The sequence below is a fragment of the Schistocerca piceifrons genome, chromosome 10, assembly GCF_021461385.2.
Source record: "Schistocerca piceifrons isolate TAMUIC-IGC-003096 chromosome 10, iqSchPice1.1, whole genome shotgun sequence".
In the NCBI taxonomy this organism is placed as follows: domain Eukaryota; kingdom Metazoa; phylum Arthropoda; class Insecta; order Orthoptera; family Acrididae; genus Schistocerca; species Schistocerca piceifrons.
The window spans coordinates 109991659-110015999 of NC_060147.1; the positions used below are offsets into that span (position 1 = coordinate 109991659).

At 46.2% G+C, this 24341-nt stretch overlaps 1 non-coding gene across 1 annotated transcript; it reads left to right on the plus strand.

The window, feature by feature from the left end:
• The first annotated feature begins 22753 nt into the window (after positions 1–22753).
• On the plus strand, positions 22754–22828 carry Trnas-cga. Its single transcript has one exon. It is a non-coding gene; the product is annotated as a tRNA-Ser (tRNA).
• The last annotated feature ends 1513 nt before the right edge of the window (positions 22829–24341 follow it).

A 24341-nucleotide genomic window follows, 5' to 3' on the forward strand; every position in this document is an offset into this window, starting at 1 on the left:
TTGCGTGCACACAGGGCTTATCACATTTGAATGAAACGTCAATGGGACACTAATATCGACCAGGTCTTCAAACTGTACTGGAGCGTAATGCACGCTACTCTTACAGACTCGAATAGTCGAGTAGCTTAAAGCCGTGACATTTACGACAAAAATTGATGAAGTCTTCGTGATGCAATAGGGCCTGTTAGTTACCTGCCCCCTGGACTGGATCATACACTTACGACTACGTTAACTGGAGGCGACACCCACCTGGCGTAGAGCCCGAACTGAATGAAGCAGGCGACGACGGTGTAGAGCAGGTAAGGCGGCTTGAACAGCGGGACCGTCTGCCTCCACATGTGGCGCGCGATGGCCAGCGGCGACTTGGTGTTGACGCCCACTGGCGATGACGTCAGCGCGTCCCCCTGCAGGGCCGCCACCTGGACACAGGCACGGGCGGCGAGGTCAGAGGCGTCCCAGCGACACACGACTTCGTCTACCGGGTGATCAAAAAGTCAGTATAAATTTGAGAACTGAATAAATCACGGAATAATGCAGATAGAGAGGTACAAATTGACACACATGCTTGGAATGACATGGGGGTTTATTAGAACCAAAAAATACAAACGTTCAAAAAATATCCGACAGATGGCGCTTCATCTGATCAGAATAGCAATAATTAGCATAACAAAGTAAGACAAAGCAAAGATGATGTTCTTTACAGGAAATGCTCAATATGTCCACAATCATTTATCAACAATAGCTGTAGTCGAGGAATAATGTTGTGAACAGCACTGTAAAGCATGTCCGGAGTCATGGTGAGGCATTGGCGTCGGATATTGTATTTCAGCATCCCCAGAGATGTCAGTCGATCACGATACACCTGCGACTTCAGGTAACCCCAAAGCCAATAATCGCACGGACTGAGGTCTGGGGACCTGGGAGGCCAACCATGACGAAAGTGGCGGCTGAGCACACGATCATCACCAAACGAAGCGCGAAAGAGATCTTTCACGCGTCTAGCAGTACTTTTTTTTTTTTTGTTCAAATAAAATCCCATGTCATTCCAAGCATGTGTGTCAATTTTTACCTCTCTGTCTACATTATTCCATGGTTTATTAATTTTTCAAATATATACTGACTTCTTGATCACGCGGTACATCTACACTCCGCGAGCCACCTTACGGTGTATGGCGGAGGGTACTTCTAGTACCAATATCTCTTCCCCTCCTTCTCTGCTCCATTCGTGAATGCTGTATTGGGAGATCGACTGTCAATAATCTCTAGTACAGTGGTTCCCAACCTGGGGCCTGATTACTTCTCCGGCCGGAGTGGCCGAGCGGTTCTAGGCGCTACAGTCTGGAACCGCGCGACCGCCACAGTCGCCGGTTCGAGTCTCGCCTCGGGCATGGATGTGTGCGATGTCTTTAGGTTAGTTAGGTTTAAGTAGTTCTAAGTTCTAGGGGACTGATGACCTCAGCAGTTAGGTCCCATAGTGCTCAGAGCCATTTTTTGAACCTGATTATCTCCTGAGGGGTAAAATGAAATTTTCTGAGGGGTAAAAACTAAAAGATTCGATTCTGTTTCAGTCACGAAACTAATTTATTTTCAAAAGGTCGTCACAATTTTCTAAGACTCTAAAGTTATCAATACATACTTTTTCTCAGTTAGTAGCATTAATGCGGTAGAGGTCATAGGTTTCTCATATAGTCCATCCTCTAGACACATATCTCGCCTTTTGTGCCGCATATCGCTGATGATAAAAGTGAGGCATATACATAAGCAATGCTAAACATCTGAGAAAAGTGTCTTCTGCAAGTTTCAGATAGTACCTGCAGTAGTCCAGAAATTGCTTTATTACTCGCTTCGAAACAGATACATAAATTAAATGTAAACGTAGGCTTCCGTGGCCGTTGTCACAGTCAGTAAAATGCTTCTGGGTTTGAGGCCGCATTGTCGTCTATAAAATTCCGACGTTTCGGCGACTGTTGCAAGGCGCCTTCCTCAGGGTGTATTGCTGACGCCTGAATGAGCACTAGTTTGGTTACTAATATACTGCGGAGGAGTGCTGTCATTGGATGTGATGGTGCAGAGGAAGGGTACTGGGAGTTCATTGTATTGGTCTTTGCATTGCATGTTGTCATTGGCGGAAGTAGGCCTTATCCGTTGGAGTTTCCTTTACTGCTTGCCACTGGTGGAAATCGGCGAATAGGGAACTGAGCGGTGACTACGGCGTAGCGTTGTTTACTAACTGCCTGGTGTCGAGTAGGGCGCGTCAGCACTCTTGTGTACCCTCCAAAGTATTGGCCTAACGCGCGCCTTTTGCTCTGCGAGAGCTGTCCTTCTGCAGAGCTGTCACTGCCGGCAGCCGAGACGCCGGGAGTCGGTAGCCGTCTTCTCTGTTCACATTGTCGGGTCGCTTGGCTATTTCTATAGTCTCTCTGATCTTCCTCCTCAAGCTAAACGACTTTTTCGCCAGTACGCGGGTCTCTCGAATTTCGATCTTCATCCTGAATTGACAGTACGACACAGAAGATACTTCATAAGAGCTACTATACTGCTGTAAGCACTATTATTATTATTATTATTATTATTATTGTTGTTGTTGTTGTTGTTGTTATTACTGATACTATCAGTGGCTATGGTCAGACACAAAGCATTAACAGAAGAAGTCTTCCAATTTCTGCTAGTTCAGAAGTAAGGCGTGCAGCAAACCTAATGATTTACGTACAGTAATTATAGTGCACACATCTCAACTTGGTTGATTTTAAATGGCATTGCAGTGTGCAGGTCCAGCAAGTGCCACAATGGAGAGGAGTAATGCAGGGGAAGCATGTTTGGTAACACGTGTCTGCCCTCACTGTGGATTTTTACCTGAGAAGGCGTTGTGGGTAGCACTAGCGATGCAGCTAGAATTCCTTCGTCGTTCATTCTAACACACACACACACACACACACACACACACACACACACACACATACACACACACACACACACACACACACACACACACACACACACACACAAACACAAACACAAACACAAACAAAATATGATCCATCTTTCATCATTTTAAAAATAAAAGTGTTCCAAGAAAGGTCTTTAATCCAGCAGTTTAATTAAGTGCTAAAGTTGGTGATAATGTGGGGCGGTGGGGGGGGGGGGGGGGACAGACGGAAGAGGGGGGGGGGCGGATGCCGGGGGTACTAACTAATGTCTAGTTGCACTCAGGGTAAAGGTCTAAGAAAGGCTGGGATCCACTGCTCTAGTATTAGCTCTAATTTCTCCGATTCTCTCAAGGCGGTTAATTCATGAGATGTATGAGGGAGGAAATAATAAAATTACATTATGGCTGCCAGTACTGTCTAATTTGTATCCAGCTCACCATCGTCGAAAGGCAGCTCTCTACAACCATTGCCGAGTTTCTAAAAATGAATAAATCCCTCTTTGTGAAGACTTACTCTCGTTGCATAGCAAACGCCTCAAATCCGGAAGACCAACATATCAAGCAAGAGTGCAAATGCTCTCCACGGGGTTCAGCCACGACTCTTAGTGGAAATGTGTGACGTAAACCACGGAAACCCAGAACTTACTGACGACCCAACTGTCAAGGTTCCAGGCTTTCAGCGTCCTGTGGAAATGTAGGTACAGTTGAACAGCTATCAGGCTGAAGAAGGGATGAGAAGATACAAAATGCACAAGTGAGGCTTTTCGATTCATAGTATGTGTGGTGACTTTCAGACAACGAGCCACTTTAAATGAGTGTCCTATAAGATGTTTCCCCAGTGGCATCGAGAATGTGCGTGAAGTATCCAATTGGGCGCTTCACTGGATAGAGTCTTCAGACATTCCTGTGTAGTCTGAGAAATTTAATGTTTATAAACTGAAGCAGCGAAGAAACTGGTATAGGCATGAATATTCAAATACAGAGATACGTAAACAGGCAGAACACGGCGCTGCGGTCGGCAGCGTCTATATAGATAACAAGTGTGTGGCGCAGTTGTTAAAAACACGACGGTTGCCATCTACGCGGATGACACAGCCATCCTTGCGAAAGGCTGGAAACCATCAAACATTAATAACGGACTACAGACAGCACTCAGAACCGTCGAGCCTTGGTTGGAGAAGTGGCGTATTAAAGTAAACGTCGACAAGTGAGAGGCAGTTCCGTTCACTCGCAGGCCGAAATTACTGCACAAACACCAAAACTGCAGACCAATAACACTACATGCAAGCCCAATACGCTTCACTGCGAAAGTCAGATACCTCGGTGTTTGGCTAGACCGGAAGCTTACATGGGGGGACCACATACAACACATGACCAACAGGGCAAACGCGATGCTCAAACTGTCCTATGCTCAAGAGGAATAGTACACTGAATAGGAGAGTGTCCAAGACATTACACATGACACTGATTAGACCGCTGATGACATACGGCAGCTCCTGTCTGAGGATACGCAGCGTCCACAAACCTAGACCGCCTCCAGAAAATACAGAACAACGTATTACGTATCATAAGCAATGCTCCCCGATACACACGGACAGCGGACCTTCACCGAGAATACCGATTGGAGACTCTGCAGGAGGTATTCAAAAAACTCGCCAGACGACTGTACAAGAAATCAAGTCATTCGAACAATCCTCACATCCTACACCTGGGCAGCTACGGTCACAACCATAGATGGAAACACAAGCGCACAAAGACACTCCTTAGGGACTAACCTTCTAACTTCGTAACTACACAAACGACACAATGAGGCAAGCCTCTGCACATTAGCCACTGACTAGCTTGCTAGCTGAGCCTCTGCCATGAGAACTGGCAATCGCAGGGAAGCCATACACACTGACAGTTCCTTTGAGGACCATCGAACTGACAAACCTACAACGACATGGCTATGCCACAGCGGCAGCAGCAGCAGCAGCTGGCCCAGGAGACATCGTCGGCCCAGCGCTCACCTCCTCCACAGGACTGATCATTCCATGACAATCTGGCATTGCTTTTATGGTACTGATGCATGATACCCAACCGCTAACATGACCTTACCTTGCACGATCTGTCGCAGATATCTAGAAACCGGTACTGCCTGTACTACCCAACCTGACACTGTCGCAGAGGTTTTTTTTCCCTTGACACTTGCCTTGGCACTTTCCGGGGTGGCCGAGCGGTTCTAGGCGCTACAGTCTGGAACCGCGCGACCGCTAAGGTCGCTGGTTCGATCCTGCCTCGGGCATGGATGCGTGTGATGTCCTTAGGTTAGTTAGGTTTAAGTAGTTCTAAGTTCTAGGGGACTGATGACCTCAGAAGTTAAGTCCCATAGTGCTCAGAGCCATTTGAACCTTGGCACTTTTTTTCCTCTGCCCTTTAAACCGCTCTTCTTTCAAGCTTGATTCTGTCGAGCTTTTTCGACCACTTCTATCACCCAGATGCGCCCGTATTAATGGGTAACCTTACCCAGGCGTACGGATAACATCGCAGTTCCTCGCTCCTGCCATCTCCTCGATTCTAAATACTAACAATGCAGAGGTGACAGTAGACCTTTTCAGTTGGTCACCATGCTTGTGCGAGCGTGTAGGGGCTCACACCTGACGCAGTTGTTAGATCGATTACTACTGCTACAGTGGCAGGTTATCAAGGAGTTTGAACGTGGTGTTATAGTCGGCACCCGAGCGATGGGACAGAGTATCTCCGAGGTAACGATGAAGCGGGTATTTTCCCGTATGACCATTTCACGAGTGTACCGTGAACATCAGGAATCCGATAAATATCATATCTCTGACATCGCTGTGGCCGGAAAAAGATACTGCAAGAACGGGACAAATGACGACTATAGAGAATCTTACAATGTGACAGAAGTGCAACCCTACCGCAAATTGGTGCAGACTTCAATGTTGGGCCATGAATCATTCAACGAAACATCATCGATATGGGCTTTCGGAGCCGAAGGCCCAGTCGTGTACCCTTGATGACTGCACGACACAAAGCTTTACGCCTCGCCTGGGCCCCTCAACACCGACATTGAACTGCTGATGACTGGTAACATGTTGCCTGGTCGGACGAGTCTCGTTTCAAGTTGTATCGGGCGGATGGACGTGTATGGACGTGTATGGACAACCTCATGAATCACGGACCATGCATTTCATCAGGGGACGGTTGAAGTTGGTGGAGGTTCTGTAACGGTGTGGGGCGTGTGCCGTCGGACTGATATGGGACCCCTGACACGTCTAGATCTGACTCTGACGGGTGACACGTACGTAAGCATGTTGTCTGATCACCTGCATCCATTCAAGTCCATTGTGCAGTCTGACAATTCCAGCAGGACAATGCGACACCCCACACGTCCAGAATTGCTACAGAGTGCCTCCAGGAACACTCTTCTGAGTTTAAACACTTCCGCTGGCCACCAAACATTATTCTGCATATCTGGGACGCCTTGCGACGTGGCATGGAAGCAGCGAGGCGTTGGTAGGTCGCTGCAGTGAGTTGGCACCAAATCTGCACACACGTAATTCCCGTAAATTACGGGGAAGGGGGTGATGAGCTCTGACGCCACGTTCAATCACATCCCAGATGTGTTCTATTGGTTTCACATATGGCGACTTGGGGGGGACAGCACATCAACTGGAACTGGCCACTGTGTTCCTCGAACCACTCCATCACACTCCGGGCCTTATGACATGGCTCATTACGTTGTTGAAAAATGCCACTGCCGTCGGGAAAGGTGGTCGTCATAAAGGGGTGTACGTGGTCTGCAACGAGTGTACGATGCTGCTTGGCCGTCATGGTGCCTACTGGACCCATGGAAGCCCACGCGAATGTTCCCCAGAGCATAGCGGGACCGCCGCCAGATTGTCTCCATCGCGCAGAACATGTGTCGAGGAGGTGTTCCCCTGGAAGGCGACGGATTCGTACCCTCCCATTATCATAATGAAGAATGTGTCGTCATCAGACCGTGCAAAGCTCTCGTACTTCGCCATCGTCCAGTGCCCATTCCAGCCGGAGTTGTCGAAGTCGTCGTGTTGACATTGGCACATACACGGGTCTTCGATTGCGGAGGCCCATCGTTAGCAATGTTGGGTGCACTGTGTGTTCAGACACACTTGTACTCTGCGCAGCATTAAAGTCTATTGTCAGTTCCACCACAGTTCGCTGCCTGTCCTATTTTACCAGTTTGCCCAGCCTACGACGTCCGACATCTGTGCTGAGAGGTGGCCACTGAACTCCGCGATGTCTGGACGTAGCTTCACCTTGGTTTCCCCACGTATTGAAGACACACACCGCAGCACTCCTCGAACACTGGAGAAGTTGTGCAGTTTCCGAAATGCTCGTGCTGCTCGAACAGACTCAGATACCGGGCGCTTGTAATTCTTATCGGACCAGTCCCGTACCCAGCCTCTGTGCTGAGGCTGGCGAACCGCCACTTACCATCCGGCGGCAGCTCCTGCTGGTGCGCCAGGCTTGTAAGTTTCTTGCAGCTCCCAGCTCGCCTGCTCAACGTCTTGTTGCCCATCCACCTCTGGACCGCCTTTTTTCCCGCCGTCCCCGGGCTACGTTGCCGTTTGGGATCCGTGTACTAGAGTCCCTCGGTGTGGAGTCTGTACAACCCCAAATCCAAGGTTTTAACCGCCTGCCACCCTGGTTACTGAAGAAGCCTGGAGTGATTTTAGATTTATTGCAGTACAAGAGAGATTGCACTCCTGCCACCGTTTCTAATGCAGCATTTTCTGCCATCTTATCTGAGCACTACGACTATGTAACTGTTTTTACGGATGGGTCGAAACAAGGGGATTCTGTTGGTTGCTCAGTTGTTTTTCCATATCGTCTCCTCAAGGTCCGACGGCCTCAGACTTTTACTGTCGTTGATGCAGAATTGTTTGCGATCTTGCGGGCACTGGAGCACATGAGACATTGTTCCTCTCCTAAATTTCTTGTCTGTTCCGATTCACTCAGTGCCCTTCACTCATTGCAACGTTTGTATCCGGCAGACAAAATTGTCCAGACTATCCAGGATGCCCTCCTCCGACTACAGCGACTGGGGAAGGTTGTAGTTTTCTGCTGGGTTCCGGGGCATGTCGGCATTGCTGGGAATGAAAGGGCAGATCTCGCAGCCAAGGAGGCGTGTCTCGCCCCACAAGTATCTCAGTGTGCTATCCCCTTGCACGCACTCACCTCGCTGTTGAGCTCACGGGTCATGCGTCGGTGGGAGGATGAGTGGCTGGAAGTGACTGACAATAAGCTCCGTATAGTAAAGCCCACAACGCGTGTGTGGTGTACTTCCTTTCAGCCCCGTGGACGGGACGAGGTTCTCCTCACTCGGCTTCGGATACGCCACAGCCCTATGATGCATGGCTTCCTACTCCGGCGAGAGGACCCTCCAATGTGTGGTGCTTGTGGCGTCCAGGTCACTGTGCGCCACGTTTTATTGGATTGTGTTTTATTTTCTGACCAGCGGGCCGCGGCTGACTTGCCAGCGGACCTGCCATCTCTTTTAGGCAACACTCGGACGAATGTGGTTAAAGTTTTAAAGTTCTGTGCCCTGTCAAATGTTTTTACAAAGATTTTAGGGAGGGGATTTTAATTTGCTTACTGTGTGACAAGCTCGCCCATATTTTATGTAAGTGGCCAGCCAATAACAATTTCCTGTGACATTCTTGTTGCTATGTTTCCCCTTTCCTTAGGTTTTACTTTCTTATGTAGCATTTTCCTTCTTTTCCTGCTTTCTTTGAGTGTGTGCTTTAGTTTTCTTAGGTCTGTCCACATTAGTTCCTTTTAATGTGTGTCAGGGCGCTGATGACCTCGATGTTGAGCGCCCATAAGCCCCAACACACCACCACCACTATAATTAAACTTTTCTTATTCAACACGTTATAACTCGAAACCAATTACTGTACGAGGACCAAACTTAATAGCATTAATGTCAAGGACATGTCGAAGACAAATAATGCAGAATCGGTTGAATTGAAACACGCCGGCCGCGTTGCCGAGCGGTTCTAGGCGCTTCACTCTGGAACCGTGCGACCGCTTCGGTAGCAGGTTCGAATCCTGCATCGGGCATGGATGTGTGTGATGTCCATAGGTTGGCTAGATTTAAGTAGTTCTACGTTCTACGGGACTGATGACCTCAGATGTTAAGTCCCATAGTGCACAGAGCCATTTGAAACACTTTTAATGTGATGCTACGGTACATCATACCATTACATACCAGTACCATTACTGCTACAAAGAGATTCAATATGGCGCCCGTCAGTCTCCAGAAGGGCAGGATTGCAATCGGCACGGCAGAACGAAGTATGTTCGTAGGTAGACTGGCTACCTCTCTCGATATGCTGCGCTTCAGATCAGCACGTGTGTGAATGTTCCCTTGGTAAACCGTGTCCTTCAGGTGGCTCCACAACCAGAAATCACAGGGAGTGGGATCAGGTGATCGTACCGGCCAAGCATTTGGAAAGGATCGGCTGGTAATTCGATCGTTTCCTAATGTGTTTCGGAGAAGCAGGTGAATTTCACAAACGATGTGCAGTAGGGCCCCATCTTACATGAAAACTGTTGAACTCAATGCGTCTCTCTCTTGTAGGGCGGGTATGACATGCTGGCGAAGCATATCCCACTAACGCTGGCCAGTCACACTGCACATGTTTGGTCCTTGAGCGTCAGTCTGTTCAAAAAAGAATTGGCCAATGATGAACGTAGCCACACCATACGGTGACACGTTCACCGTACAGAGGAACTTCATGCACAGTAACTGGAGGTGAAGATCCCCACACTCGGCTATTCTGTGTGTTCACCTCACCCACCAGAGAAAAATGAGCTTCGTCTGTCCATAGCATGCTCCAGGGCCAGGCCCCTTGCAAGAAAGTGCAGATCGAAGTCAACACGTCGTTGTGGGTCCTGTGGCGCAAGCTGCTGTACGATATGCATGTTGTTCGGATACCGTTTGAGAATGTTGCGAAGCACCTTTCGTACAGTGGACCACGGGATGTTCAACTGTCGTGACACAGCACGCGCACTGCCTGAAGTCGAGAATTACGCGCAGCGTTGTCTGCCACAGGAACAGCGATATCATCAACCACTTGTAGTGCAAACGGTCGCCGGCCGCGGTAGCCGAGCGGTTCTAGGCGCTTCAGTCCGGAACCGCGCGCCTGCTACGATCGCAGGTTGGAATCCTGCCTCGGGCATGGATGTGTGTGATGTCCTTAGGTTAGTTAGGTTTAAGTCGTTCTAAGTTCTAGGGGACTGATGACCTCAGAAGTTAAGTCCCATAGTGCTCAGAGCCATTTGAGCTATAATGTTCTGGGTCATTAGTGTATGTACATACAGGGTGATTCCACGACGATGTTACAAGCTTGATAGATAGGTAGATAGAGAGATAGATGACAGAGAAGTATAAATGTATCAGCTTATCATGTTGAGGTAAGGATTCCTGTACTGGAAACAAATGAGTCAAAAGTTATAAGTGAAAACTGTTACGATACCTCTGATAGTGAAATACATGTAACGGTGCTGCTGTCGCTTAGATTGTAGTCTTGTGTCTAGGAAGCCTGCCTACTCAGTTCGCTGGACAAACAATCAAACAACTCGTATTAATGAGTTTTATTATAAAAAGACAAATGCAGATACTTAACTTCGGCAATTACACAGATGTGTTGCAAGCGAAGGGCGACATACGAAATAATGTCTTTGCAGTTACTGCTGATCTCTAAATGACAAAAGTGTGTCCTGAACTGCTTTCGACGCTGCTATCCAAGTGGCTATCGTTGATGCTGCTATAGAAGTGGGCCGCCATCGGTCGGGCGCAGCGCTTATGTCCTCTTCACATAGGGGCCGCTGCTGGAGCGTTGTCGTCCTGGACGGGAGGTCGGTCAGTGTGCGATTGGCTGACTTCTTCCCACAGCCTTCTCTTCCCTGTCGTTCCCGACTGGCGTGCCGCTCTTGACTTTAAGCCGTAAAAGGTAGTATGGACGAAAATAAGAAATGTTCAGTAAACATGGTCTCTAAAATGCATACCTTATTCAATAGAGCAGATCTGGTTCATAGTAGCGAAAACTTCTCGCAGCTTTAGAGCCCGTGTTTACAGCTCTTTTTTTTCCTGTTTTGGTCCATGCTATCACCTCTGCCTGTCACGCAATCTTAACAACATCAATGCCAGTACATGTACTCCATTGTCATATGTATCAGAACGGTTTTCGCTTATAATTTTCGTTTCCAGTACAGTGACCCTTACCTAAAACAGATGCATTTATCCTTTTCCATTGTTCTAGAAAGTGTGTAACGTCATCACACTGTATATGCATACATTTACAGGCGCCGGAGTCTATAGCTTTGACACTCTGTAACGTCATTGGATGACGTTTCCGGACATGGATTCCTGTGTAAAACTTTACCTACCAAGTCTCCTCCACAGCCTCTGTAAATGTGTAATACGAATTGTGAAACACCATTGTAATAGCTAAAAAAGTTTTTTCAGGGGCTTAAATTTCTGAGGGCAGTAACACTAACGAATAAAATGGGCGTATGTGTCAGAAACTTTGGATGTAAATCTCTTGAAAGCTACCAGGTACGTCAAATGTGTAGTTCCCTTGTTTCACAAACGTACCTTCACCAAAGATTTTGAATCACACTTTTCGTACAACACGTGAGTTCCTTGCTGTTGCAATTCAGTTTTAATACATAGTTGGACGCACACATGAGTCTCCAAAAATTTAGTGATGAATTAGAAACGACTATGACTGCCATATCGATTTGCTGAGCTGGAGCGTGCACATTTGCAAATGCTTAACAACAACTGTGGCACGGCTGTCAGGAGCGTGTACGGTAATGAGAACATTGCGTGCAGTTCATACCAACAAAAAAGCGATTCGGAAAGAAAAAGCATACAATTTACAGGAAGTATTCCTATTCATAACCCCGTTGGGGGCACTTTCTACTTCCACAAGCAATAACATTGATCAAAGCTCCACAAAACAGAGAATTCCATTTTGTTTTAATACATAGCTGGACGCACGCATGCGTCTTCAAAAATTTAGTGATGAATTATAAGCGACCATGACTACCATGTGATGAATTAGCCACGATTATGACTGCCATAACCATGCCCTCTAGTTGACTGAAGTTGATTTTATATTGGCAACAGCTAACGCCAACTGAATGAGCACAGATTAATTTTATGATCGATAATAACTTAACACATTCCCGAGGAAACTGAGACACTTACCTATTAAGCCTTTAAATGATTTATTATAAAATAATATCTGCAGTTACATTATGTGAGCTCTCTGATATAATTTTCTTTGTCGTCGTAGCTGGGATGTACAGCTAGCGCCGCACAGCGGTGTTAGCGCTAGTTACTTGGTTGTTAATGCAACGGCGCCAACAGTTCAGTAGATCGCGTGGTAAGGCAGTTCTCGTTAGTGCCATGTAAACACCGCAAATGCGGCATTTGGCGGGGCAGTGATCGTAATACGTTATATTATTCACTTTTGTGAGATCGTAATCGATATATGATGCAACAAATTGCGTCATTACTTTAGCTTCATTTGCGTTTCACTACTCGTTATTTTCCATTAGTAATTTCTTTATCAGCCATCGTCTTTTGATTTAAACGAGTCCACTCGAGTAGACTGTATCAGCAGAGATTTTCTTTTCTTTAACCGAAATTTTATGTTGTTGACAAACAGCAAACCTAAACTTTTCACGCTATGTAAGGCCATAGAAGCATGGTCTTTTCGGAATATACTTCCGACGAGAAAGCGATTCTGGTAGCTGGAGCTCAAGTTTTCCTGTATCATGCCTTTTCCGTTATCGTGGTAGTATTTCCTTAGAAACTTTCATTTCCTAACGCATATTTCTTAATTTCAACAGAGAAGTGAAATACAAATTTTCATACATTTAGTTTTAAAATTTTCTTAAATTATCGAAATATTTTCTTAAAACTTTTCATCCTCTATTTAACCCTCGCAGGAGTCGAATTTCCAAAAACAATGACATACTTATTGTTTTATTTGTAACCGAGAAGGCCGGCCGGAGGGGACGAGCGGTTCTAGGCGCTACAGTCTGGAACCGCGCGACCGCTACGGTCGCAGGTTCGAATCCTGCCCCGGGCATGGATGTGTGTGATGTCCTTAGGTTAGTTAGGTTTAAGTAGTTGTAAGTTCTAGGGGACTGATGGCCTCAGCAGTTGTCCCATAGTGCTTAATTCGACTATATTCCATTATGCTCGTTTTGCTTTTGTTGATGTTCATCCTATATCCTACCTTCAAGACACTGTTCATTCTGCCTCGAAAGCAGGTCGAGTTCGCGATGCCGACGAGCGAGGACGATGCGCGCGCGGCCGGGGCAGCCGCCTCGGACGCGCTGGAGTCGGCCGTTAGTCGGTCGGTTGGGCCAGGCCCGCCGGACGCTCCAGCGGCCGCTCCACACAGGACGGATCCCAGGTTGACGACCCAGGCTACGGCACCGGTTCATGACAGGATAGAACGACGATCGACAGGCGCTATTCGACAGCAGAAAACTACACACCACACGACGAAACCGTATTCGGACGTCGGCCATACATCACATCACGACGGACGCAGCAATGAAGACGACCGCCAGGACTACACCAGAAGGCTCGATATAAGTCGGGAGGAGGACAAAGAAACGCTGAAGGACATACAACGCCTTATCCGCTATTCACGGGAAACGCAAGAGCAGGATAACGACACCTGTCTGGCATCTCCATCTGTGGACTCTGATGTCGAATCACAGCACTCCGACCAAACGGTCGACGACGCGGAAATGGCAGCGGCCTTTCCAGCAGACAACGACAACGACTCCCTACACGCAGAGGGGGACTTTACGCTCGTACACAACAAACGGCGCAGAAGCAACGCATTAGCCAAGGACTTAGCCAACCCGGCTAAGAGACGAACGGAGACCATCCCCACAACGAACCGATTCGCCCCACTGACACCTCAAGCTGCGCCTCCATCAACCACCAACAAGCCGCAGGGACAAACTTCTCATGCCGCCGAAGCCGTGGACAGAGACAAGAATGTGCTTCGCAAAGTGCCCCCAGTCACAATTTATTACACAAAGGATTACGTTCACCTCAATGAAACGCTCAACGGACTTCTAGAGGGCAACCTTAAAGCTATATACCAAAAGGACCGCATCAAATACCGCTTTGAGTCCTTCGAAGACCAAAGGCGTGCAATAAAATTCTTCACGAACCACAACTTCTCCTATTTTACACATCAAGCACCAGACGACAGGGAACTGAAAGTAGGTGTCAAACGCCTTCCGGCGGAAGTTACCGAAGAACAACTTTCCTATGGCCTCAAGGAAAAAGGCTTCAAAGTGCTACAAGTCTACCAATTTAAGGAACGCGACGAGAAGTCGAAACAATTGATACCGCAACCTGTGTACCGAGTCACCCTCCCATCCAGAAAAGACAGTGACAAAATCTATGATGTCAAATACCTGCTCTACACACGAGTGATAATAGAAACCTATAACAGTAAAGAAGAGTATTGGGACACGGCCGGCACCATTCCAAAATACCGAATGTATCCGGTACATGTTGCCTCTCTAGTCGTTATTACCGTAGCGGGTTGCGACATAGAGAGAGTCCTTTCCTAAGCATCGTTAGTAGACAGCAACAAGGTCGCACGCAGTGTATCCGGCAAGTGTTGACTCTCTAGTCGTTATTACCGGCGCGGGGTTGTGACATAGAGAGAGAAACCCTTTCTGGAACTCGAACCCTGCTCCTCCTGGGTGGAAAGGCCAAGTGCTCCCACCTAACACAATTAAACCACCAGACACACATGGAATTGATGGGAAATTAAAAATGCCGGAGCCCTTTCTGGGACTCGAACCCTGGTGCTCCTGGACGGAATGCTCAAGTGCACCCCCAACACATGAAACCTGTCTAGATGCGGGAGAGGAAGGTTAGGTTAGTGTACTTTATTTATTTTGGTCGAGAAACTGACGCAAAGATCGATCCTAATTGCGTAATTAATCACAAAGATAGGTCCTAATTACACAACTATATGCAAAGCACTACAGAAGGACGACATAAAATCGCAATACGCCGCGGAAACTGACGATACCATACAACTGGTGTTATCCTGCCAAGAAAAAAATTCGCAGAACCACTCGAAACCAGCGACAGAAACATCGAAACTCTACCCTACACCTACAAGCTGCCAGAGTCGATATTAGCTAACTTTGAGACGGGTGTATTTCCTGCTTTTCATGTATGCGTGTTTCTACTGCATTACAGAGAAGTTATTATCAGAGTTGTTTTTTTTCCTTTGTATACGTCTACGGCATTGCATGTTTCGAATTCTTTAAGTTCAATGGGCCCCATGTACAATTAATCTTAAATAGAGTGATGGTAGAACTGCTGTCTGGACGCTTCCATATGAGGTCTACTTTTTTCGTAAATGGTCTTCGTGGTCCTTATGCGCAATTAATGTTAGCTGCAGTAGAGTCGTTTGGTAGTTACCTTGAAATGAGGGTCTCTAAATTTAGTGTTTACAGTTCCTAGGAAAGAACACCGTCCTCCAAGGACTTCTGTTTGAGTTCTGAAAGCAGCTCCATGGCACTTACAGGTAACAAATCTAGAAGCCATTCGCCGAAATTCTTCAACATGACCTGGAACGGATCAATTCCACCAGTGAAGTAAGCAGGACGATAGTAATACTTCACCTGAAAGTTACTGGTTTATTATTCCTACTCATCAGCATTAACTTGCATTTTTTCCGCATTTAAGGCTAGCGACCATTCATCACACCAAATGGAAATTTTGTCTAAATCGTCTTGTGTCCTCCTACAGTCACTCAGCTTTGATGACTTATCGTAGACCGCTGCATCGTCGGCAGACTATTGACCCGCCAAATCATTTAAGTATAAAGAGAACAGCAGCTATCCAATTGCACTGGGCTGCATATTGGATATAGCCACTCTCTTATCTCTGAGCCTGTTAAATATGCCCGTGCCTTCGTTAACGGGCTGCGATAGGAGATCGTGTCATACACCTTCCTGAAATCTAGAATATGTAATCCACCTGTTACCTTCCTTTATAGTTCTAGATATATCATGTGAAATAAAGGCATGCCGAGTTTTGAACGAATGATGCTTTCTAAAATCAGGCTGGTTCATCAACATAAACAGCTTAGCCTCAAGAATGTTTATTATATTCGAACTGAGAATACGTACAAAGATTCGGGAGCAGTCCGAAGTTAGGGATATTGGTCTGTAATTTTGCGGTCTGTTCCTTCATCCTTCTTGTATACTGGAGTGACCCGCGCTTTCTTTCTTTCCTTTATACCATTCGTTTCGATCTTCGTGTTGGACGAGAAAGAAAGAGAGAGGGAGAGAGAGAGAGGCGGGGTGATGGACCAATTCCCTGGAGTACTCCTTCTAAAATCTAACAGGAATGCCATCCGGACCAGATGATTTGTCTGTTTTTCAAATCTTGACGGTACTTCCTTATGTCAGTTACACATCTTCCATACGGGGGTCCGTCCGAAGGTCAAGAGACTGCATGTTTGTACGGTTTTCATGCTTGAACGATGTCTTAAACGTGAAATTTTAAACTTAGGTTCGGCTTTTGCTATCTTCAACTGCCGCACCAGACTGGTCAACAAGGAACTGATTGGAATCCTTAGACTCGCTTACCGATTTTACACACGGCCTGAAAGTTCTCGGCTCCCTGCCAAATCTTTTGCTAAGTTGTGACGATGGCAGTTACGTGCTTCACGCATTAATATTTCGGCAGCCGGCTAATGGCTTACGAGGCCTCGATTCAATCTATTAAACGTGCTTGATTCGATTATTCTATTCCCTACAGCTTACAGCCATGAAATATCGGTCAAATTATACATCATCTTCGTTTTCCATTAATGTCGATGGTACTTCATTCCTAAATATACGGCTTACAAGTAGTATTGTTTAGTGCTCGTCGCAGTTATGAGTACCGATAACTACAAGCGAGGTTCATTACAAAAGCGATTCATTACAAAAGCGATACTGTCTGACTCGAAATAGCCAGGTATCTATGACAGGGTATGCTAATACACAGAAAATTCGGTGCATAACTGATTCTTTGTCTATGTGATGCACAAAACTAATTTCATTTTGTTTTGATGTTATTTATTTATTTATTGATTTTAGTTTCAGAAGCTATCCACGATAGCTCCGCATCGCCGTCACCACTACCATCACTGCCAAGATGGTACTTACTTCCGGAGGAGGGGTATGGAAAAGATGATAATGATGACGATGACGACGATGTAATATTTCTCTGTGAAATAATAAATATCGACTAAAAGCACTACATATTTTGGAACACAACCTACGAGCAGCTTAGAGACAGAAGTGATGATACTTTCTGCGGGACCTGACCATCATTTTGCAGAACAATGCTCAAGCACATAGAGTGCGAACTGTTACTGATTTGTTTGACTGATGGGACTGCTGAGTGCTGTACCACCTACTGCGGTCCCCTGACGTAAGTCCTCGTGAGTTCAACTCGATTTCTGACTGAAGGAAACACTTCACGGCATTTGCTTGACGACTGCTGCAACTCATCGATTAACAGACCGCGCCACTCGAACTGTCGACACATGTGACACTGCTAAGAGCATCACTGGCAAGGGTTATACACTATGCTGGAGACTACTTTGAAGGTCAATAAAACTTTGAAAGACATATTTATTTTGTACGAGCTGTAAGTAAATAGTTTTTCCACTGTTAAATTTCCAATCCTCGTATATAAACTCTCTCCTAGTATCCACCATCTTCTACAAGACGAGTCCCTTACAACAGAATATACCACAGAGGTGCATGTGTGTTTGATGCTTTAGAAATACGCAGTGTGTTGCCTCTACAGTTGCTAAATTCATCATAGCATCCACAGTGAGTAAATGATACACTGTCACTGTTGCGGCCAAAGATGTCAATACAGAGATAGAATGTATTGTACTTAAACTGCCAACAGCCTTGTTCAGTCTATTTCAGTAATGTCCAGCCTCGTACCTACCCATATATCCTCAATTTACACTATAACTTTGATGCCACTGGCTGATCTCCATGACAGCAGCAATATCTCCCTCCCTGTAATACTATTACTTGGAGTGCAATAAGACTCTCTTCACCAACTGTTCGGTGTTGTAATCAACGAAGAAATTAACCGCATATTTACCTTCTCAGAGGAACCGAAAGTATAGGACCACTCGGATTGCGTTTCGCAGACTCATCCATCATTCAATTTGATTTCGTTTGGCTCCCATACAGCTCAGCTGATGACGCCATTCTTACGTGCTCTCCGTCCCACTCAGCAACTTGTGTGATGAAGACGCTCGATCTGCTCACCACACAACGAATTCAACCACTGATGGTGTTAAAGATTAATATGTTTTAGAACAGTTAGTCTAATTCTGAAGACGACGCTAGTTTGACTGATTATGGCATTGGTCTTCCGCTCCTAGTCTGCTTCTGTCTGTAACGGCAGGCTCAATTCAACGTCATGCTTATCTGTTGAACAAAACAAGAGTTAGTTTTACACGCTACAACAAGTAAAAATCAGTGATAGTGGTCAAGGTTCATGGCTGGACTTGAGAGCATCTATCTTTTGTGGTGACCTTCATTATCATCCTTTAAACTGACTGGCGTGTTGTTTTAGCGTCTCTGCTTAACTCAAATAGTTAAGCCTAGACTCGGCTAGCGTCGCTAATACGTCTCTACAACACTCCTACGGCCCAAATCATTAATAAGCTCTGGCGATCACGCTATTGCGTGCGACCAGCCACCTGATTTACGTCTTTCTATGACGGCTCAAAACTCGTCTTTTCACACAACATCCTCATCGCACCGATTACGAATTATCCATGTTTGATGCGTCCCTATCGCCTAATTTCGATTGACTGGCCACCGGATAGTCGTTTTGATCACCGTACTCACACTATCAACACAATTGAGATAACAGGTGCGTCTCGAACACTACTGCGTCGGACAGACCACCTCATAATTATCACCCGAAACACCCACAATCACCATACGCCGATAACGCAACGGGTGGGTCCTGAACACTACCGCATCGGACGTCATACCCTGCACTCGTCTCAAGAAACGCAACACATTCGGTGGGACGCAATATCCACCTGCCACATCACAACACGCTCAACACAGCCCAAATCCATCCACCACAGAGCCAGATTTTATCCTGAAAGCTCTCCTGTCCAATAGCCTTGCCATAAAATTTTGTATAGGAAGTTATCTACATAAGATAACCCCTTCTATAATTAATCTAATACCTCTAAATATTGTTTGTGTCATAGCTGAAGCAAATTTTCTATACTAAGCGACCCAATGGTCCCCATACAACAAAATTTAACATCAAACACATAATATACACACAATCCATGCCAAAATAAGACAAGCACATGAAAATAGGAAAATAAATACACACAACATAAAACAAATAATCACAAAACACAAATAAAACAGTGCCTATACTAATACAAATAAACATCGCCAACAAATCACAAAATCTAATCTAATTATACACTACTTTGTTTCCGGCCGCCGTTCTTCCGCTGCCGAGTGTGCCGCCCTAGTCATTCTTGTCTGTTTTGCGCAGTTTGCATACGGCCAGGGTACGCCGGACGTATTTTGATTATTTGTGTAGGTTCTGGATTGCGGTCTTCACTCGCTCTCCAGTTCTGCACTGGTTGATCCCTTCCATTTTTATTGGTTGGTTTCCAGTTATTATTACCCTGGTTCCACCTACGTTCCTGTGGCGGATAATGTTTGTCCTCTATTATCGCGTCACTTCGGATTGTTTCTTCAAGTTGCATGCTTTGTGGGCTGCACCGCGGAACTTACCCGTAAGATGACAATGGTCTCTACGAGGAGTCTCAGCTTTTCTATCTAAGGCCAGCCCGCAAATATGACAATTAACAGCCTTTTCATACAAGTCATCATTTTCCTTTGATTTGGTCATGGGAATATTGATGCTGTAGAGCTTGTGAACTTGCCATGAAAGTTTTCCAAGCTCAGTGAGAAGCCAAACCGCCGGATCGCCCCCTACATAAGACTGATAGCTATTAAGTTTACAATCATATGCGCATACAACTTGGAACGCAGTCGCATAAGGTAAGTGTTTTTGTGTGAAGGTTGTGTGTGAGGCTAAGGGGTTCCCTTCACAACGAGTAATAGGAGCCAGCAAGCATCAAAATCGGCGTACACAACAAAAGGACAATGCTGCTAGTGGTGAGCATTTTTAAATTTAATGAAGTTATTTTCTTCAGTGGGCATAACAACACGTACCGGGTCCATGCATGCACAATCTAATAGATGTGTCGCTTATAACTCTTGAGATGAAAAATAATTCAAACACCTTATACAAATATGTTGTTTATGTTCATTTTTACTTAACTGGGAGGAAATGAGTCGGGACATGTCTTTGATCCAGACGTAGTGATAATTATCACGTTCGGAGAAGAGCAGCATGTTGACATGCAACTCTCGCTCACATGCAAATTTTGAGAAATGGAGGGGGTCTACTACTGTGTGCTTGTTCTGCTCATCTGACATGCTTTTCCTCTCCAGGCCACAAACGTGGACCGATATTGCGGTATTCTGAGCTTAAAACTTAGATATGTCCTGGATTCTTAAAGGGAACTCTATTCCATCAAAGTTGTACTGTCTCTTAATATCTTTGACTTTGTAACTGCTGGGACGCTCGGGATGATGTTTGTAATTGTAATTGTAATTGTAATTTCTCTCGCAAGCCAGGACTGACCATGCAAAACACGCATTATCATACTTATTTTGAACATTAATGCACGCCTGCTTTTTCTCAATATCTATAGGGAGTTCAATATAACTGGACCCTCCATTCATTGGATCATAGACATGTATATGGATGTCGAGGTGTGGTATACTGCTGAGCGCTTTAGCGGATCCACGTGCTTCCATCTCGGAAAATCGGGCCATAATAGCGCTCAAGGTGGATTCTCGGTACAACTCAGCAATCGATGTGCTCAGAGAAATAACACCATTTTCACCCCATATATAATGCAGAGTAGCCGTCTCCGCGTCACCTTGATGTTTAGGGGGGTGACTCAGTTCACTGCATAATACCGCACTGCATTTAAAGGCGTTAAATTTCGGATCTTCTAAGAGTTTGAGGAGCTCGGTCTCCAAGACGGGGAGTGCTAGTTCTGCATGGTTCGCAGGAGAGCTCCTGTAAAGTTTGGAAGGTAAGAGACGAGGTACTGGCAGAAGTGAAGCTGTGAGGACCTGGCGTGAGTCATGCTTCGGTAGCTCAGATGGTAGAGCACTTGCCTGCGAAAGGCAAAGGTCCCGAGTTCGAGTCTCGGTCGGGCACACAGTTTTAATCTGCCAGGAAGTCTCATATCAGCGCACACTCCGCTGCAGAGTGAAAATCTCATTCTGGTAATATTTACTTGATTATAATGGTATTTTTGAAGCAAAAAGAAACAGTATCACATTTTCGTGCCCACAGGCTACAATCTGAAAACGGAAACTCTGATGCAGAATGGAAAGGACTGCCAGGAACCGCAGATTTGTCTGTCTCTGCCTTCGTTCCAAACAGAACATTGTCTCGACTCAGCATCATACAAATTTAAAAATCGCTGACATTCAGTTCTTGTGTGATCACTGTACTGGAATGTTGCACCTAAAGATCTCGCCGAAGAATTCTCTCAACACTTTGCTCCCATCATTGCACAGCAGCTGCAGCTGTAGATTTTGATGCAAAGCGCTCTGAATTTGGTTCAGGTGAATCTCTCGCATCAGCTACATTTCTCAGTTCTGTGATGATGAAGGAACAGTCAGAAGATTTAAGTTTAAATGCAAACCTGTTTGCCTGTCGATTGGAGCGAAAGTGTGAACCATTTTGTGATGTGAAAGTGCATCGTCACATCATGTGAAATCTGACACAAAGCGAACACTGCAACAGTATCAGCCAATAGCCATTTCAACAAACTCCTCGGAACTGAAACGATGACCCTTCAAAGGCCAAGGTGTGGCTGCCAGAGAAAATCGTATGTATACGTCAGATCAGTATTATTGCTGGCATCACGGTATTCCCTGTTATGCATAGCTGTGACACGAAGATTGGAAAGATTGGGGACATTATTGTGCTCCAACAAGAATATATGTACCGGCAGAAGTAGAGCTGTGAGGACTGGGCGTGAGTCGTGCTTGGGTAGCTCAGTTGGTAGAGCACTTGCCCGCGAAAGGCAAAGGTCCTGAGTTCGAGTCTTGGCCCGGCACACAGTTTTAATCTGCCAGGAAGTTTCATAACAGCGCACACTCCGATGCAGAGTGAAAATATTCTGGAAACATCCCCAAGGCTGTGGCTAAGCCATGTCTCTGCAATACCCTTTCTTTCAGGAGTGCTAGTTCTGCAAGCTTCTGTAAAGTTTGGAAGGTAGGAGACGAGGTACCAGCAGAAGTAGAGCTGTGAGGACTGGGCGTGAGTCGTGCTTGGGTAGCTCAGTTGGTAGAGCACTTGCCCGTGAAAGGCAGAGGTCCAGAGTCTTGGCCCGGCACACAGTTTTAATCTGCCAGGAAGTTTCATATCAGTGCACACTCCGATGCAGAGTGAAAATATCATTCTGGAAACATCCCTAAGGCTGTGGCTAAGCCATGTCTCTGCAATACCCTTTCTTTCAGGAGTGCTAGTTCTGCAAGCTTCTGTAAAGTTTGGAAGGTAGGAGACGAGGTACCGGCAGAAGTAGAGCTGTGAGGACTGGGCGTGAGTCGTGCTTGGGTAGCTCAGTTGGTAGAGCACTTGCCCGCGAAAGGCAAAGGTCCCGAGTTCGAGTCTCGGCCTGGCACACAGTTTTAATCTGCCAGGAAGTTTCAAGAATATATGTGTTTAACGTCCAAAACTGTTGCTGGTAGACAGGGGCTATTAGCAGGAACCTGTGCTTACAGATCCAGTGTTCACCATATGATATGAACGGTTCAATTCAGGATGGGAAGTTGTAGGGCCGAGATGCTCCATTCTTCTGGTGTGCTGGACACTAAGAAATGATTGAGTCTTGCGTTTTCTTCTGGCAGTGTCAATGTAGATGTACATGAAAGACCCTCAAGGACCACGCTCATTGATATATGTGGATACTGAGTGAATGCAGTGTTAGTGATTCTCTAGTTATGGTTATCAGCGATCAGAAGGGCTACCTGTGACCCCTTCTGTTTTCACTCTACAGGCTGTAACTGCCAATGTTTAGAGATGAGTAGTGTTTGCATCATTCACGCTAGGGTAGAGCCATGCACTGGCGACGAGTACATACTCCTACTGAACAGCTTCATCCATTTGAACTGAACGGGATTACATTGTGGGCCTGCAGGAAGATGGATGGACGTATTGATCGGCTGCAGCACATGTTGGGCACAATGTATAGGTGGCGTATCGTTGCTTCCAACAGTGGTCTGTGGAACACATCCACACCTGTACACAAGGCTCTGGATGGCAGACACAGGTCCAGATTGATGCCAACAGCAATGGCCAACTGAACATCAGACGAGTAAGAAACACTGGCAAATGTGTCACTTGCTGTGTAATCATAACCATTAAGTGCTGTCTGGTAGCAGGACTGATCACACATTCCTCTGGCCAGCCTATATGCAACAGGACTCTGGTCATGCATTCCTCTGGCCAGCCTATATGCAACAGGACTCTGATCATGCATTCCTCTAGCCAGCCTATATGCCACAGGACTCTGATCATGCATTCCTCTGGCCAGCCTATATGCAACAGGACTCTGATCATGCATTCCTCTGGCCAGCCTATATGCAACAGGACTCTGATCATGCATTCCTCTGGCCAGCCTATATGCAACAGGACTCTGATCATGTATTCCTCTGGCCAGCCTATATGCCACAGGACTATGATCACGCATTCCTCTGGCCAGCCTATATGCCACAGGACTCTGATCACGCATTCCTCTGGCCAGCCTATATGCCACAGGACTCTGATGACACATTCCTCTGGCCAGCCTATACGCAACAGGACTCTGATCATGCATTCCTCTGGCCAGCCTATATGCCACAGGACTCTGATGACACATTCCTCTGGCCAGCCTATATGCAACAGGACTCTGATCATGCATTCCTCTGGCCAGCCTATATGCCACAGGACTCTGATGACACATTCCTCTGGCCAGCCTATATGCAACAGGACTCTGATCACACATTCCTCTGGCCAGCCTATATGCAACAGGACTCTGATCATGCATTCCTCTGGCCAGCCTATATGCAACAGGACTCTGATCATGCTTTCCCCTGGCCAGCCTATATGCAATAGGACTCTGATCATGCATTCCTCTGCCCAACCTATACGCAATAG